Source organism: Melozone crissalis, unplaced genomic scaffold (genome assembly GCF_028551555.1).
Source record: "Melozone crissalis strain CALT ecotype California unplaced genomic scaffold, PUWL_Pcris_2 ptg000023l_1, whole genome shotgun sequence".
In the NCBI taxonomy this organism is placed as follows: Eukaryota; Metazoa; Chordata; class Aves; order Passeriformes; family Passerellidae; genus Melozone; species Melozone crissalis.
This window is the reverse complement of record NW_026535801.1, coordinates 10297652-10316877: the sequence shown is the minus strand read 5'-3', so window position 1 is coordinate 10316877 and position 19226 is coordinate 10297652. Positions and strand designations below refer to the sequence as shown.

Sequence of the window (19226 nt, the reverse complement as noted above, 5' to 3'; positions counted from 1 at the left end):
ACTCTATCTTGCAGAAGTTAATCTTAATTAGGTCTGGAATTCAAAAGCCCTAAATTGATACACAGTTTCTGAAAGCCCCTGCACTATCCCTGGAAGCATGGAATGCTTAAACAGCTCATTTTGAGAAAAAAAAAAGGAAACATCAAGAAATTAAAATGGATTCTAACTAAATGATTCACTTAATTTTTTGCTTCTTAAAATAGACTGCTGCAGACCCGTTTTTTTTTTTTTTTTTCAATTACACTATTTCTTTTTGCTTAGGTTGTCCATAGAGATGTATCTTTTCTGGAAGTTTACTCTGTGTATCAGACAATCTTTATGTCTATAACTCAGACTTAGACTTAGAAACCTGAACAAATAAACAAAAGAAAAACTAGTCAAAAATTACAGTGACTGGGCAGGAAGAGGTTGAGCACTTAGCAACTAGGAAAACTTGTTCCTTGATCCCCTTTTATGTTTCAGCAGTGAGTTGGAAGTAGCTTGAATTCAAGCCATCACTGACCTTTTTTTTTGTAGCAAATAGGTTGAAATATTTTAGCTCTTTTGTATCCTAAGAAAATAAATTATGCCATACACCTGCATACACATTTTGGGGCCGGTTTTCTGCTTTCAATCCAGTGGCCGTGGATGAGCAGAGCATCTCATACAAAATAAAAAAGATTCCTTAATTCAGGTATTTATTTCCTCATCTCCTGTAGATCCAAAACCGTGGGTATGAACAGTTAGTAAAAGGTCATTCTATCAAGAGGTTTCTCTCTTCAATTGGAACAATAAAGCCTTTGTCAGCTACCAGATGTGCAGGCAAATTGAGAGGTGACCTGTGGAATGATCCTGCAAGACAAAAAGGGCTTGTACCTCCATTAGATGCACCATTCATTTACAGTTTTCTTTCTGTTGTCTTGGATTGAAATAATCATTTGGAAGATGAATTTAACTAAAAATATGCTGAAAAATCCCATCTTTTATTCTGTACAGTAGGATTCACTATTGTTAGACTAAGAAATTATTTTCTTCTTTTGAAGTGGTTTGAGTGATTGACCGAGTGGATGTTCCATATGAGGGGGCTTTGTGTGTTTGTGTGTGCTTTAAAGAGCCGTGAATTATAATCTGACATCCTTTTGTAATTAGTCATGACGTGTGCTTCATGTTTTCTTGTGGCAGATTCCAAAGATGAAGTCTTCATAATCAGAAGCATTTGTTCAGAGAGGAAACTGCTCTGTGTAAAAAACATTAACTTTATTGCAATGACTTTAATAACGAATAATAATAATAACAACAACACTAATGCAGAGACAAATTTAGGACTGTGAGATAAATGTTTATGTAATTTTGTGGTGGTATTGACCAAAGGAGTAACTGTTGTATTTCCAAAGAGATACAGAAGTTCCACTGGGAAGCTCTTTGAAGCAGTCAATACATTTTTGAGTGCTCCAGAACTCCAAGCAGAGGAAATCTGAGTTCTTTGCTACTCAGGTCTGCTAAGATACCCATTTTTCAGTTTCTGGTTTTTGTTTTCAAGGCCTTAAAGCTTATACCAACAGCAATAAGTAAAGCATCGTTTCTTATCAGGTTTTGTGTTATTTGTGTCATCCCACAAAAAAAGAAAAAAAAAAAGAGTGTTTTAAATCCTGGTTAGAGCTTCTGCATACTTTAGGCTTTGACATTAATAGGAACCCCTTGTGCACAGAGAAGTTGAACCTCACAGGTTTCTGTATGGTCCAGGTTACTGAAACACCTCTGTAATTCAATTAATGTGTTATTCCAAGAAAGTATAGAAAAAGCAAGTGAAGAAATGGAAATGTAATGCATCACATGGTGGCCATGCAGTGACCACCCTTGGGAATCCTGCCTCCTCCTCTAGTGGTTAAACTGCTTTTCTGAGCTGTGGGCTTCCACAATCTGCCAGAGCCAAACACTTGCAGATGTGCCAGAGGATGTTGGAGTATCTCCAGCTGTGAGGTGGCAATTATTCAGCTTTCCACTTTGTTTCAAGTTTGCTTATTTTGGAGGAGAAGAGATATTCTCACAAGTAGCCACTGTAATACCAGAGAATTAGTGTGGTTCTTTACTGTACAAAAACATATTCAGTGGAGGACTGACCTTTTTCCCCACAGCCATTGCTTGGTACCACATACAGAGAATATTTTCTGTGCCACCTATAAGTGGGAAAAACAGTTGGCAGTTGATGTTATGAAGTTTTATTTGTTGAGGGGTGTTTTTATGAGTTTGTTTTTTGTTTGTTTGAATCCTTATATTTTAGAAAATCCAAGCATTTGAACAAAACAATCTTCACATATCACACAGTGGGTAAACAAATCACCAATCCTATTTTCATCCAGAAACATATTGCACTGTTTAACCTCAGATGTGTAGATTGTATTGGGGCTGATAATGCTACACTGAGCAGGCTGGCTGTTTTCAAGGTGGTTTTGAAATGAAAAGTGAATGGGATCTTTGCAGGTACATCCCAGGCATTGGTATAAAACATCAAGGTCCATCTGTGAGCTGGGGAGAGCTCCAGGCTTGGTTTATAACCAGCCCTGCTGGTTACTGCAGAGCTGAAGGAACTTCCTTGCATTTCACAGACACAAGGAGTTGGACGCAGCAAAGGAAGAAATGCCATCTTCCCTCTTTAATAGCAGTAAACACTGCACCTCAGTCACAAATGAGCCTGAGAAATCAGCAGCAAGCAATCTAATGGAATATTGCTAAGTTTAACCATTTCCACTAAAGAGCAGTAACAAGTCACCAAGAAACTCTTTCCATGTTTGGTGTTTCAACCACCTTAGCCTTGATACACCCTAGAGACATGCCAAGTCTTGACAATAGATCATTAATTGATTAATCAGCACTCCTTAATTTCATAAGCAGAAAGAATGGGTAGTTCATTATTCATACAGCTATTTGGGTTAAAAATTTTCTGCTGTCTCTTGTGAGAAAAGCATTGATAGTTGGGAATGATATTTTGGTCAGAAAAATGAGTATGCTCTTTAAAAATCAAAGAACCGTCTTTCAATTATGTGCATCATCTGTGTTTTGCAAAAAGAACTTTAGTTTCAGAATCTTTTTTTTTTTTACTGAGGGAAGACATATTTTAGCATGATTTTTTTTTCCCCCCAGAAATACTTACAAAACCACCACAGGGATTCATCTTTAAATAAATGTCTCTTGTTTGGAGCAATTAAAGCTTTCTATTTTTTCTTTTCCTTCTGTTTTCCAGCTGGCCTGTCCACCTGACTACAGTTTGTATCCAAAAAACAAAGATCAGAAACCCATGAGATATTTCTGTTTTAAATGGAACAAAACAGTGATAATGCCTGTGTTCTTCATTTATTTCTAAAATGTTGACATAATATGAAAAAAAGCAAACTAAAGCACACAAACCCAAAGAAAAAAAGCCCAAATTTGTATCCTGATTGATAGCACTAATTTAATCAATGGCCATTGTGTAAGAAAGAGAATTGTATAGTAAATTCCAAGATGCCTATGTTGGAAATGGTTAATTATAATAGTATATGTTCTCATGAATAATTTCTTTTATTTTTTTTTCTCATGAGGAACTTATAACTATGAAAAACACTCAATTTTGCTCTCTTGTTATTTTTGACCCTATCCTCTGTTCCCTGCAGTACAGTAATAGAAACTAATAAACACCCTGAAATCTAAAAATATTTTTGCCCGTTTATGTATGACTTCATATTCTGTGGAACAAGTCCTCAAAAACTTCAGTTTCTCCTTGCATTTTGGGGTATAAACAATTCCAACCCTAGTCTGGGTCTGTAATCTCTTCAAGCCTCTCTTGCTTACAAAGCTTTCATACTCCTATTTTTGTCAGTTCAGTAGTAATGACACAAAAATAAGAGAGAAGTTTGCCATTTGTCACACTTGTGAAATGATTTCACCTCAAAACTTGGCATCCTCTGGCCTGGCCAAATAGGAAACACTCTGTGTGCTATTACAGCTCATTGTAAAATATACCTGGAAGGAATAACTGAATGAACAGAGCCCTTTTAAAGGAAGCTGGTAATCATAATCTGTCTTTCTGCATCTATAGTTCTTGTCTTAGTTTCCATTCCTGGCTGGAATCTATGCCACTGCATTCCAGAACTGCAGGGTGGCAGAGGAACGATCTACCTACTGTAGATCTACCCACTGTAGATGTTCCTCAAAATATTTAAAATTGGAAATATTTCAATCCATCTATTAATTGCATGCTTTCTTTTGCATCTAGCATCAAAGTAAGGTGCTGCTTCTATTTATTACTTTTGTTGTTGCTATTACTATTACAAAGCGTTTAAAGGAAAAAATTAATTTGGTCAAATTATATGTGAATGTCTTGATAGGATGAAAAGCCCCCATGAACGCCTTGTATCTATATAGCAGCTATTTCTCCAAAAAGCAACAATTTTTTAAAATAGAATTGGAGGAATAAAATCTATTGGGGGGAATATTTAAGCATCTAATTGAATGCGTTCCAACACAGCACTCTGATTGTAAAAAAATCTGTATTCAGCTAGTATTTAGCTATTGAGAAGAAACTGTTTCTGTGTTTGATTTACTGCAAGTAGCTTGTTTTAAAAACTTCTTTGAAACACAAGTGCCAGCAATTGTAGCTTGTTTTGTGAGGGTTATCTGTCAAATAAATTTATATCTGTCTTCTAGAAGAGTTATCTGTGCATTAGAGCAGGGTGTGTGTATTAGTGTCTTAGCTCTGGGCAAATTTTCTTACCCTGTGGTGTAAGCAAGCAAAAAATATCACCCCAACTATCTCCCAGGCTGGAAAGTAATCAAATGGGCTGACAGGCTTCTGCCAGAATCTAGTGGAGGTTTGTATAGTGCTAGAAATAGATTGCAGCAGATCAAAGAAAAATATTGAGTAATTCTTAATCTTCTTTTACCAATAGCACACAAGATTTATGCTAAATCCTCCTTCGCTGCCTGTTTTCTTATTAAAACAGGCTAATTCAGGAGAGATGATGAGAATATTGCAGTGAGAGATTCTTGCCAGTTAAAAATTTGCCACTCAGCAAATCAGGATTTTACTAGAACTGTTTGGATTTTCCCACAGGAGCTACACAGTTTTCCATATGTTGTGAATACAACCTTTGTAAGCATTCTGAACAGTCCTGTTAAACTCTGCTTTACTAAGGATGCACTTAGCACCCAGGAAACACCTTGAATACTGGGCTTCTTTGTAGTGACTGACCCAACCAGGATCATTGCGTTGTTCTCAGTCCTCCAGACTTCTCAGGTTCCTTTCTGACTTATCCTCTGGTAGCTCTCTGAGTAAACCCAGCATGAGAGCCATCATTAGCTCATTTCTGTGGGAGCTCTGCTGTGGATACAGTTTAAATTGCTTCATTCATCCACTCACTGAGAGGAGCAGCACTTCTGAGCTTGCTGCATGAGACGAGAATGCAGCATCAGGAAATTCCTCTGCAGCAACCTGTTGTGCTCTCCTCCTTTCAAAAGCACTGCCTTATTCCAGAGCTGTGTTTAGAGTTAGGCACACACTTGGGAGGCTTTGGCTGCTCAGCATTCTGGATGTTTACTCTTTGTTTTGAAAGCAAAATAGAAAACTCCTGTGGAAGGCATTATGTTCCATTTTCTATCTCCTGAGGGAGGTCATCTTGCCAAAGATCTGTTTTGGTTTGTTGTTGTTTGGTGTATTTGCTGTGAAACAGTTGCATGGGAGAGGTGTTTTGAATCCAACTTCTTCCTTGCAATAATTTTGCTCCTGAAGAAAGGAGGAAATTATTTTACCACTGACTAATTTGATGGATATCAGCCATCTAAGGTGGCTCTTGCTAACGAGTTGGAAAGGGCTTTCCCACCTGGAGCAGTCTGACAGGACCTGTGACACACAACTTTTACCATGTCATGAGTTTCAGTACCACAATGTACAGAGTATTCCATGTTTGGCACAGCCTTCTCTTGATTGATGAGTTTTGGACTTCAAACAAGATTTTTTTTTTCATTAATTTCTAATCCAGTACTTCTCCCTTTTTTTCAAGTGCAATCTGGTGTTTAGTCTTCAACCACGTGTCTAATCTCATTATTTATTACTTACCTGCTATTACCCAAAAAGTAATACTAAAAGAATAGAAATCTTTTTCTGACTGCTAGGCAACATAAGCTTTGCTGAAGATGGATTACTGCTCTGTCATCTGTGAAACAAAAATTGTTTCCAGTTTCTTGGAAGGCAGGAACTTGATAAAGGGCAGACAATTGTTCTGAGAGTTGTAAGCTGTGAGAAATGGATTTGTAAAGAAATTTTGGAACTTGATAGGAAGTTTATGCAGTTTTGAGTATTTGAATGTAAATATTGAGATAAGGTGTGTTGATTTAGGAAGTAAATTATTTATGCTATTATTTACTAATAGCAGCATTGTGTGGCAAAAGCTAATAGGCTAAAAACATTTTATCAAGTATTATAACCAAAGAAATAAGTTAGCTTCTGATAGAATGGCATTGAATTTACATCTCTTATGTCTTTGTCTTCATCGAGACTGATAATGGAATAAAATCTTTCAAAACATCTCTTAGTTGCCCCATCTATAAAACTAAGAAAACCATCAGCCAGCACTGTGTAAATAGCTGCTCCCTGGTGAGCATGTGCACTGCAGTCACTCTCCCAGGAACAAGTGGCTGGGTTTAGCTGTCTAATGACTTCTTCTGAGCACACTTGAAATGTTTGTTTTGCTTAGAGATGCTGTCTTAGATACTGGATAGCAACTGATAAGAGGCAATGTTTGGGTGGTGTTTTTCACCACCCAAAGGACTTTGCTGTCTCTCTAATTCCTAGAGAAGCTTTTTCCTCTCCAAATGGAAGACTGCAAGTCAGTGGTCTGGGCCAGCCAGCCTCAGGAAGGGCAGGTCTTTATCACAGTAGTTGATGATAATGCTTTATTTTGGATTTTAGCAGATGGGAAAACAGGTTTCCTGCTTGTGTGCCTGGGTTGCCTTCCTGTGTGTGGAGCATGAGCAGGCAGGGGATGATGGAGCAGAAGTGACAAGTGGGGCAGGGGTGCTGGGAGGCTCCAGGGTCCCCACAGTGGGCTGTGGGAGCAGAAGGAAGCAGGTCTGGCCCTGGGGCAGCTGGGGCTGGGTCCAGCTCTGCCTGCTAGGAAATGCTGCTCAGGCTCCCCAGAGCTGGCAGCACGTGGTGGTGTCCTCATTTGCCACCTCCTTCACTTAACCAAACCCTTAAAACACTTCTCTGAAAATGTTCTGTGGGACTCCTGCTGCTGCTCCTTATGGCACGGCTTGTGCACCTCCTGCACCTGATTTATTCAGCAGCCACACCGCGGGGGAAGGCTCAGCCTGGGGAAACTGGCACGGTGCAAAACCCAAAATGACACACGAGGTGGCCTGGGTGCAGTCTGGAGGAGCAACTGTGGCTAGTGCCTCACAGTCACCTCCTCTGAAAAGAAAATTACCTTCATTTCTATTCATCCTATGCCAAGATGAAACACAGGCGTGCTCACAGCTTTCTGAGAAATCAGCAGAAAGTCCAATGAGTGGGAAGTTCTGCTTTTTTTGTGGTTTTCTATCTAAAAGTGCACTCCATTTAATTGCAATTTGTTCCATTTAACCAAAAGTTGAAAACAGCTAAATAATATTGTAATACTAATAATACTAAATTAGAATATACTTCTAATTGATGATTTTGGTGCTGCTAGAATACATTTCAAGGGGGGTGGGAAAAAACCATGTAAGGAACCTCTGACAATGTAACCTGCTTATATGCATGCTTAAATTAGTCAATTTTCAATATTCTGAGCATGTTGAGTTGTGTTTCTTGCACTGTTTAGCCTTGTCTCAGTTTTGTTAAAGCAAGAGATAGATATTTTAGATATTGCAATAGTCAATCATTTAAATTTACAGCTTATGTGAACCTACCAGAAACTATTTTTGAATGATTAAGGAAATACTCTATCAATTTCATATGTGCATATGTATTCATAAATAAGTATATTATTCTGATATGGTGTGGGTGTATATATATAAGTAATGGCAGGAATATGTATACTATGCATGCATAAAAAGGTATTCAGAAATAAATCTCTCATCAGAGCAGTGGAAATAAAAATGGGCCCACAAATTAAAAAGGAAAGAGTTTTAAAACTTTAATGGAATATTTTCCCCTGAAAGCAGAAATTATCCTCAGGCCTGAATATTTATAAATATTTAACTTGTGATAAAACTCACACTGACTGCAGCCTGAACAGGAATGCAAACCCATAATAATAAAGAAGGAATAAATAAAAGTGTAGTTGCTGGCTGTTTCCATACAGAACACCAAAGCTCTCAGTGCTGCAACAGTGACATCCAGTGACTGAGGCAGCCAGTCCTGGGCTCAGGCTGAGTTTGGAATGAGCACTAAAGGACATGGATGGAAAGGGATGTTTGTTTGCTAAGATCTTTAGTGCAGCACTGGGCTCATTAAGAGAATAATTAGAAATGCCATGGGAGAATGAACAGCATGACAGGTAATCAAGAAAAATGATGTATTGAATGAATCCATATCTGTTTCAGAAATAGATATTTGCTGAGCCAAACAAGGAATATATTATTTTAAAACAAATGCTTTATCCAGTGAGGCAATTTGTTCCATGAGTCTACACACACCCCCTTTTTTATTATTTAACAGAATTCAGTAGGTAATACTTTTACTCTATTTTGCTGCAGATAAGATCTATCTCAGATCTAAATGCAGCTGTATGATGGAAAGTTCTTTCAATTTTTCAAATTAATGAAACAAAAAGACCAAAAAGAAAAAAGAAGCCTGCCTTTTGTAGGGAAGGTAATAAAATGCTCACTGTCCTTTTACATAAGACATCCCTTTCTCTGTTTTGGTTGAAGATATTGTGAGGTTTAATGAAATTCACACTTCATAAAGCTGCTGGCTCTAAAAATGAGTGGCATTTGATTCTGACCTGACCTCCTACTTCCTGAGTTATACAATTTTATTTTATTGGATATGAGTCTTGAAATCTCCACGTTATTCCAAATGTCACATGGTATCTGCTGTACTTTGATTCCTGTAATTGAACTACAGAAGTAGCTTATCTCTGGGCATTTAAAAAAGGTAGTAATGGGAACTAATTTTTTAGGATTTCAACTTCAAAGCATGTTCCAAGCTGCCCATATTTTACTCTTAAGAAACTGATGAGTTAAAAAAAAAAAAAGTATATGAGTTATAGAAGGTCATAAGCAAAAATAAATGCACAGAAAAATGAATTAAAATAATTACAAGGGAAACAACTGCCCAGATGGAAACAAGAAAGGGGAAAGTTTCTCACATCTGTCCTCTGGCAAGAAGGAAAATAAGAGAAATTAAATCCTTAGGGTTGCATTGCTTCTCCTTGCTTGTTTTAGGATACTCAGATTATTAATTATGCTGGGTATTTAACCCCTGCTTCATCTGGTATCAGCATAGAGAATGTTATATTCTGGTGGTATGCTAATACTGGGTTTCTATAGGATACAAGAAGACAAAGTGTTCTGCCTAATAGAAGGCCAGACCCTTTTTTTTTTAAGCTGTGGATTTGATAGAGGGAAAATTTTATAAGCTCAATTTCTTTCAGGAAAAAGAACAACAGCACCAGCTGACTGCAGAACCTCTGTACTTCTGCTGGTCAAAGCAGAAGTTTAATTTCAAGAGAGCCAATTGCACAGCTGGGCTTAGGAATCAGAAAGGCAGATGCTGAATGTTTTCCTTGCTGCTGCTCAAACAGGCTGGGTAGCTCAGCTTGGGAAGATTTTCACCTAGTAAGAATTTGATCTGATAATCACTTTCCTCTCACCCATCACTCAGTTCCTTTCCTCTTCTCACCCCTGAAGAAAAAAAACACATTAGGATAGTCCACTTACCCAACTTACCTTTGATACCCCTGTTAAAAATTTGACTTTCAAAGCATAAAAGCCCAAGAAAAAACCCCAGCAAAAATAAATTTGGATGTCAAGTGTTGAAGATTCTCCCTTTTAAAAATGTTTAAATATTTAGATGTTTAAAATATTTTTAAAGATGTTTAAATACTACATTTCCATTAGTAATGGTATGTGTTACTTAGCCATCGCTAGTTTGGAGTGAGGACAGAAACAAAGCCTACATTTTTGGAGTTGCCACATTGTGCTATCTCAGTGTTCTGCTTTCAGGAAAAATAGTGACCTTTTATGTTCATTTCAGTTTCAGTCATTAGAAAACCCTTGAGATAGCCATGGTTTTTAAATAAGATCAGTGTGTTACAGGAAAGAAACAATAAGAGGGGAGAGAGGAGTGCATCAGAGAGACAGCTCTTCAAGTGACAGCTGCTGCATTCTGATCTTGCTTTCACTAAGCAAGGTCTTTCACTTTCACTTCCATTCACGTGTTTTTAGTCAGCATTGAAATATTTAATACTACAAAGACACTATAATGGAAAAAGTATAAACCAGTAATAGAGCCATTTGTAAAACACACTGAAAGGAAATAAAGCTATGTTCCTCTCCTTCTCTATGTGCCTCTTTTGGAACCTAGCTAGGATTTTGTGTGGCTGTGGTGACAGTGACTGCCACATCTTAGCTCTCACTTTTAGGCTCACTGGGCTGAGCCAGCTGTGCTGGTGGTGGATCTCCTGCCAGATTGATAAGGATTCTTTATCCTTATGAGGATTCAGAAATGCCCGTGCTATCCCAGCTCCTAGCACCAGTAGGAGTATTAAATTATGACTCAGTTTGTTGGAGGCAGGAGACAGACAGCTCTCAGCTCTGAGACCTAAGCAGCGGGAAAATCAAATGGCATCGCTAGAGGGCAACAAGACATCACAGACTTTGTGTTGTTAAAGCTGGAGCAATGTCACACCCTCACCGAGGAACAGCTGTTTGAGGAACAGCTTATGTAAGCCTTTGTGTTTTCCCAACTGTGTGACATACTGAATCTGGTTTCAGAAATGAAAGAGCTTAAAATATTAATTTTATTATACATGAACAAACAAAACTTATAATTTTGTGTTGCTTTATCTCTGTTCTGGTACAGTAAAACAATTACAAGAGTGGATATTTGTGCATAATTTTAATTTCTGAACAGCATATACCTAGGGCTATGGTGGAGTGTAACTTATTCTCCTAAAACCCCATGCACTATATACAAATAAAAATGTACAGGTTAGGAAAATCTGAATTTGTGGATCACTGTCTTTCCCTCCATCCCTCTCAGTCAGCATGAGCACCAACCCAAACTGATAACAGACATTGCAGGGACAGTGACCCTGTCCCACTCCTCCGCAGATTTTAGGGTAGTTATTAACTTTTACCTTCCATTTCCTGCTGTCCTGCTGGCACTAAGAGTGTTGTCAGTGTAAAACCAGCTTGCCACCCTGTGGTGGAAATGTAGGCTGTGTAATACAGAGATATGGTGGAGAACGTGGCCTGAAGCCACTGCTGTGTCTCAAGGAAGAGAGAGGGGTTTCTAACCCTTGGGTTGGAAGCATTTTGCAGATGCAAAGACTTTCACCATTAGTATTGTCATCCTTGCCTACCTTGTGCAGGCCAGCAGTCAAGGCAGAGCTCCAGGCTAGGGGTTTCCTGGCATTGCACATTGTCTCCTGCTCTGGCTCTTGGAAAAAGTGAGGCTGTCACCAGAAGCAGCTTCACTGTGAGAGCTCCCAGCTGACATCATGGAGTAAAGGGATTTTTCTGTGGTCAGAGGGTAGCTGGCAGTGTGCCTTTTTAAGCAGTGTTTGTTTGTTCATCAGGCTTGTAATGATGCTGACCTCTTACACAGACCTTCCTTTTCTAATTCCCTCATCTCCCAACTTGTTTGGAATAATTCTATGCACTTTCAGAAGACTAAATTCTAATCACCTCAGCTTTGAACTCTTCAGAGCCAAGTACTGAGTAGTGCAAGTATATAGAAACAATATTTTTCATGGCACCGCTGCTTTCGTTTACTCTAGCTGCACTATTGAATGTATCTGCTAATTGGTACCTCCTCAGGTAGAGACGTTTTCCACTGTGACAGACAAGAGTTATCAGCAGGCTCCAGGGATTAGTATGATTGTCTAGGCCAGGTCAGAGCTGAATGGAATTCTCTCATCACACTAAAGGGTCAAATCAGTTTTGTTTTCATCTTCAATGTCTGATTCCAGTTTCAACTGAAGCCTTTTATGTTGTAGTTGTAATACAAACTAAATTAGGAGGACAACTAAATTAATCCCTGGCAACTAAATTAGGAGGACTGCGTGTGGGAGCTGGAGAGGCATCAACAGAATAGAAAGCAAAACTGCTTATCTGAAAATGAAATAGCTTTTTTTGAATTTTTCTTTTGCGTGTGTGTTCCTCAAGCACATGGTGGTGTTTTTACTCTCATCCCATTTTATAATTTACCAAAGATTTCTTAGTTTACTTTTATTCAAGATAAGGGTTTCATTTTTCTTATATATTCTTTAAAGTACTTTTCTTTACATGTTTTTCTCCCCTTATTTGAAAATAAGATGTCAAATGTGTTTTAAATAGTAGCTTTTCCCTTTTATTTTTTCATGTCTATGTGGACTACATCTTTCAGAATTCCTTTGAGTTACCTGAGTAAGGTCTTGTGAGAAAAAGACTGATGTGAACACATTGACACAAACTATGCAAATTCTTTTTTGTGTGTGTTCACTAAAAAAAAAAAAAACCTCATAAAAACTGCAACAAAAAATCCACTTGAATTTATGGCCAGGCTCAGTCCTTAGATTCAAAATAAATTTGCATGAACTTGTAATTTCAGACCATTCAGCATCCAGTACAACTAAAACTAAAGAAACTTTCTTTGCCAATTTCTTGTAGAGTAGAACAGGTTTGAAACAATCCACACAGATTCTTGTTCATCCATCTAGGTGCATTATCAAGTGGAGAAGTATGTACATTTTTTGAAATCTATTGAGTTTCTGTTTTGTTTCTGTTGTAAATGTACAGACATTTCTTTAAGTCATGGTGTAATTTTAGTGCATCTGCTTTGGACTGTCTTTCTTGTGACCCTCAAATAGATTTATGGATAGCACTGATAGACACTAATTCTTAACACAATGATTTTCATTTGCTGTGCTGTGACACAAATGACAGAGTGCCCATTTCCTTCTCACTGACCTCTGCAGCTGCCTTGCCTCTTGCTTTATCTGAGCTGGTAATTAGTAACTGCAGGGTAGAACCTGGCCCCAGCATTTGAACTGTCCCTTTACTTTGGGAGTGCTTCTACTCCATTTCAGGACAGTTAATCCATCTGATTATTGACCCAGTTAATAGTAAGTAGACTCAGCTGACCACTGGCTGTACCCTGAAAAGTATTACAGACATTTTTACAGTCAGGAACAACGGCCAGGAGATCTAAGGAGCTGTCAAGAGCCCTTCTGTTTGTGTCAGAGATAGTTAATCCATTAACTGGCCAGGACAAACTGCCAGTCTGTTTCAGGATGGTGATGAACAGCTGACCATAGCCTTCAATGAAAGTGATTTGACTACCTGTTTGTCTTTGCCTAGAAATAATTACAATGAGTTACAGCTACTGACTGTGTAGGTTATTGTGCTTCAGCTGCTATTTCTGTCTCTCTTACTGGGAAATTCCCATCCTGTGTGCCCAAGGCTGATATTCTGGATGTGTGTCTCTATATGCATAACTTAGAAGGTCTCTGGGGGTCTCCCCATCCCTATCATCAGCCATGGTACTCTAATGACCCTAAAACTCGAGTTTTAGCACGTACTGGTGTGATGTTTAAATAGATGGGATGTTGTAGCTGCAGGCAGAATAACTTTTGTAAGCAGCTCCAGACAGCCGGGTGAGCAGCGTGGCTTTGTTTAAAAAGAGAAAACACAGCATCACACCGCATCCCTTAAACTCGCAGGGAGTAACAGGGCATCCTCACGGGCCATGCCAGAGCCTGCCTGCCAGGGACAGCGACTGAACCATCCCACAGCCCCTCACTCTGTCAAGGCGCATCTCACTCCAGCCCGTGGTGTTTGGCAGCAGCGCCCCCAGCCCCGGGCAGACGGAGCTCCCCAGAGGGAGCATTCCCGCCGCTCCTCCCCGGGGATCGCTGCGTGCTGCCGGAGCCGGCTCCACACCGAGCTGCGGCAGCTCAGCAATCCATGCCCGACAGGCAGATATCAGCTCGCAGCCCTCCCTGTGCAGCCCCACACCACACCCCTCCGACGCGGATCGCTAGGGGAGGATCACACTCAGCTCTGATTCAGGAATTCCCTCTTTCTTCAAGAGCTGTTGCTAGGAGTTGGGTGAGTACTTTGCAACAGACTTTCGGTTTTAACGGAGTAATTCTTTTCCCTTTAGCTGCCGAAAGCAGTCTCGGCTGGTGGCTTTTCGTTACGTGCAGTAGTCAGATGTTTAGATTCAAAGTCCAGCAGAGTGCTGCAAAAAGGGAGAGACTTCTTTTCCTCTGCAGATTTGAAACAGCAGGACAATGAATATACTTGCACGATTAATACAACTAACATTTGGTTGCCATAATCTCAGTCTCAGGTACTTTAAGCTCTAAATCAGTTCTTGGAAAGGAAGCTGTCTTAAAGCTGAATAAGTTAATTCTGATCAATAGCTGGAGTTTGAAGAAAAGCTCTTGCTTTTTTACAGTGGATGCAAGAGAGGCTCGATTCAAGCAGAGTGGTCTGCCAGGCTGTTTCAAATCAGCCTGAGGCAACTAACTTCTGAAGCAATTCATGTTTTGAGAAGAACAGGAAGATTTTAGGAGAATCAAATTAAGCTGTTAAGACAGAAGCCAATTTCACTCACTGTATATTTGAAATGTACCAGAAACTAGTGAATGAGTCGTCCAGTTGTTTCAGTATAACAAACACATTCTGCACTCCAAAAAACCAGAATGTTTTTGGTGACTTCTGTAATATTTTACTTAGAACAATTGATGTAAACTTCATTTTTAGTAACTTTGTAAAACAAAGAAGTGATTCTAGCCTGTATTTTGAAATATTGCTATAATTGGCTAATATGTTTTTAAAAAATGCAATTTTAATGAAGAAAAAGCCCATAACAATGGGAAATTAGAGGTAGGGAGAAAAACAGCAATTTGTTTGGGGGGAGGAGTGTATGGATGGTCAGTCTGACTCAGTGCTCCAGGAATTAGCCATGAAAGTGTCATGGGAAACATGTAAAGATATAAACCTTCCTTCCTGAGTGTCTTATGGGCAGACACAGGAAATGCAGCTGTCAGTGCAGATAGGGACAGCAAGGGCGTGCTGGAGGAATTGCCAGGCACCTACTTGGGCAAAGCTGTCAGCCTTTGCCCTTTGGAACCTTCTGCCCATGATTTAATTTCACTGGGAGACATTTATTACTGTCTGCGAAGGCAGCAAGTATCTGTATCCATGACAGATTCCTCTGAATTATTCTTTAAGCTGAATTTCAGAATTATGATCAAGTTTACTTTTGAGGTAGTGTACGCAGAACAGTGCTGAGGAGGTAAAGGTGATTAAAGCACATCCTGCTCTGGCCTTTTCTCCTGTCAGATAATGCCCCAAGTGAAATGGTTCATTAAAAAGCAGCCATGGGGCCAATTGCTTGATGAATCCATTTATTTGAAAATTTTATGACTTTTATGCCAGAGGGTCACAGAGTGCCCTTTAAATTGCCTTTCAGTAATCTGTGTGTTTGTCCTCCCATTGTACATTACCAAGTTTGTAATTTTTGGATTTTAAAGCATTTCAGCTCTCTGGTGTAGCTATGTGACATTTAAGGAGCATTAACTTTTTAGTGCAGTGCCCACTAATATTGCTCATGAAAACTTAATTGTTATTCATCTAGTAATATTCTAAATGCTGAATTAGAGTTTTATGTTTCTGACTCAGGACAGATAGAAATTTAATGACATTGAGTTTATCTATCTCTAATCTCATTGGAGAGTAACTTTGAAAGCCCAGTGGTAAAACTTTGACTCTTTGGTGTCTATTTTAGATCTAAAGGGAAGTGAGGGACAGCATTTAAAAAGGAGGCAGTTTTCTGGGAAGAGGAAATGTCAATAAATAGGAGGAAAAGTGATCTTAGAAACAAGCAAGGGTGTAAAAGAAGGAGCATCCTAGCAGACTCAGAACGTGTCCAGATCCACAGTTAGAGAAGGAGAATTCCTCAGCTCCAGTTCTACCTGCAAGGACTGTCTGTTTCTCAAATAACTCTTCCAAGTGCATAAACAGAAGTAGACACTGGTTACCCAGGTGTTCACCTGCATGGGGACACTGATATTCTTTATGCTATTCTGATACTGTGCATCTTGGATCACTTTTAGGGCACAGAACATAGACTTTTCCCGCTGATATATCAGTGGGATTAGGATTGTTTGTGGAAAAAAACCAATCTCCTCTGGGGAAAAAAATATCATTACACAATCTTTCACATTCTGGAAAATTGCTTTAATATCTACATTTACTTTAAAAAGGTGATTCTGGCAGTAATTTTAGCTTGCATTGTAAAATAAGGTGGTATCTGCTTTAAGGGCTTTTTTACTTTCATGATTTTGTTGTCATTCAGTTCATTCTGAGAATGTCTGCCAGAAGGACTCAAAGCATTTGCATAGGAAAAAGAAAATAAATTCAAAATTAAAAAAAGGAATATTAGTAGAACTTAGTAGCATTGAGTTTTACATGACTGTCATATCTCAACTGTTGAGCAAAGTGTTTAAAATCTGTCAAATTCCATTAGTTACTGGTGTTGTTTGTTTGGGCTGCATTCTGAACACACATTTTCCCTCTAGAGAATCAGGAGAGGCTGATGGGCTCTTACCTATCTGTAGTTGTTCTTCACACTGAAACCAGAGAAAACTGTCTTTAAGAACAGGGACAAATTACTCACTTCTCTGTTTGTCTTATGAAACCAGTTTAACTTTACAATGGGGACAGAATGAAGCAAAACCATATGGAGAATTGTATAATTCCTTTCCCCTCATAGTTACTTCACAGCAAAATAGATTTATTTTAATCCTTTTCATTTTCTCTCACAACTCTGTTCAGTTTCTTAATTACTTCCTGTGCTGTTAATACAGATATTTATTTCTCATCTTTAGTATTGCTGCCACCTTCCCTGATGAATAACTGAGTCAAGCTCTGAATCAGGTAATTAGATTTACAGTTTAGTAAGAAATTAAAACTAGGCTTGCTGTAGGGTATGAGTAGTATCACAAGAAAGTTCAATTTTCTTTCAGAAAATTGAACCTTCCTTCAGAAAACAAAGCATTCCAAGAGAACTAATTTTAATGTAGCTACATTGAAAAGAGTAGTTGCAACAAGTAAGTTAGAAGTACAGATTTTATGTAAAGGAAGTGCTCAATTGGTGTTGTTTTTATGAACTTCAAGAAAATATTGGCATTTGCTTTGTGTCCAGAGGAGCTGGCACTGTGGGAGATGAAGGGAATACAATCCTTTTTTCCTATGGCATTGTTATTTCATGTTGGTTTAAAGTGGCTGTAGGATGATAATCTGAGGCAGTCTGAGTCCTGGGCGATTCCCACGTAAGGCAGTTTCAGCATTTCTAACCTTTGTGACCATCACAAATCCACAGCAGGAAAAGTGGCTGTGGTGACTGCAGCTGGGAAGACAGACCAGGTGAGCTCAACTTGCCAGACAGATCAGGGAAATTTGTGTTTTGAACCTCTGTATGTGTGAAAATGTGATTGATGTGATGGTGAGGTTACAAAAGGTGAATGGGTGTGACCAAAGCCAGTCACAAGAGGCATCACTGGGGCAGCAGTTTCCTCCTGTGCCTGCCTGTGGAATTTTCAGCGCCTGAGCGCGTGCAAATGGGAAATTACACACCACTGGATTACCTATGTATAATATAGTGCTGAAATTCCTCTCTCCCCGCTAGAAAAGCAGGTTGTGCTAAGTTAATTGACATCTAAATTCACTTCTGTTTATCAATAAACCCAGCTAAGTCTTGAACACATGGGCTGGACTTTTCCAGTCCAAACTGCTAGGAAAAAAACTTTATAGCACTTAGGTGTAACTAATATTGCTGCTTGTTTGTTTTGCTAGTGGATCCTGTGCTCTGGAGTGGTTTTTATTAGGATACTGAAAGCATTCCCTGTTTGAAAATAAGATCAGATGGCCAATATTTTTGCTACCAATGGGTAGTTTATGTCTGAGCAGTTCAGGCCTGAGTGTAGTGGGGTTTTTTGTTTATTAAGATTTATGAAATTATGTAAACAAGTTATTCACTTTATTCCACATGTAAAAATATTTTGATAGGTGCAAAAGATTTCTTTTCCCTGTTGAAAGCTATATCAACATGAAAATGAGATAGTTATGTGATTTGCTGCAGACAGACCCAGTGGTCCTGTGAAAAGTGCAGTTATTTTAATAAATCAGTCTTAATTTCAGAAGTTGTAATTTGCTTTGACTCTTGCATCAGGTGCTTGGTGAGGGAGTTAGGAAAATTGTTTGGAGCCTTCTGCAGCCGTGGCTTACTGTCACTGCAGCTCTAGCTGATTATATCCAGTTCCCTGCTCTTGGGTCATGGGTACCATGGATGGGACACCTGACTGAGCCAGGCAAGGAGGAGAACTCAGGGGAGGAGGAGTTTAGGGTCTGGAGCTGTGTCACACCAGAAGGTGAGTGGAGACAGGATGGTAGATGTACTTAGTGCCAGATGTGAACACACCAGCAGAAGGGAAAAATAGGCCCTGGACCTAAGCTGGGAAAATGGAAAACAGTTTTAAAGCAAGAGTGAAAGAAGCTAACAAGGAAAATGAAAAAGCAAGACATCCACAGGCATATAAGAAAGAAGGGACTTCTTGTGGTGGGTTTATTAATTAACTTATTTTTTTGTATTTCCATTTTAAAATATGACAAGGTTTTTACTTTCAATTATTTTATCACGTGTTCTTGAAAAGCAGCATTTATAACCTTCATAAAACCAGACGGAAGGTGGGAATTTAAATCTGAATCAGTGACATCAGGTTATACATCTTTTTAGCATAAAAGCTAATAAAAACATTAGCTTTTTCCAAATTTTCTCCATAGTTCCCAGTTTTCACTTCACTTTCCAGTTCTCACTAGGTAATTTCAGAGACTGGAATAGTGCAGCAGCAAAGCATTATGCTAAATGGTGAAAGGTAGGTAACCAACCGCAATTCTCTTTCATGATAAGAAGGAATTTGAAGTTGTTGGAGGAAGCAGATGGAGTCCCTGGTGCCAGGACTGACACAGGCTGAAGGCTGCCACAGCAGGGCACAGAAAAAAGGAAATAATTTGAG

At 39.0% G+C, this 19226-nt stretch overlaps 1 protein-coding gene across 2 annotated transcripts in view; it reads left to right on the top strand.

The window, feature by feature from the left end:
- Nucleotides 1-19226, top strand: part of TFPI (tissue factor pathway inhibitor) — a 56877-nt gene that overhangs the window by 8526 nt on the left and 29125 nt on the right. Inside the window, exon 1 of one of the 2 annotated variants that reach the window (XM_054278219.1) lies at nucleotides 14181-14250. The exons of the other annotated variant lie outside the window; for it this stretch is intronic. The gene's annotated coding sequence lies outside the window, so the exon portion shown is untranslated. Of the gene's footprint in view, nucleotides 1-14180; nucleotides 14251-19226 lie in introns of those variants that run through there. 2 annotated transcript variants of the gene reach the window in all.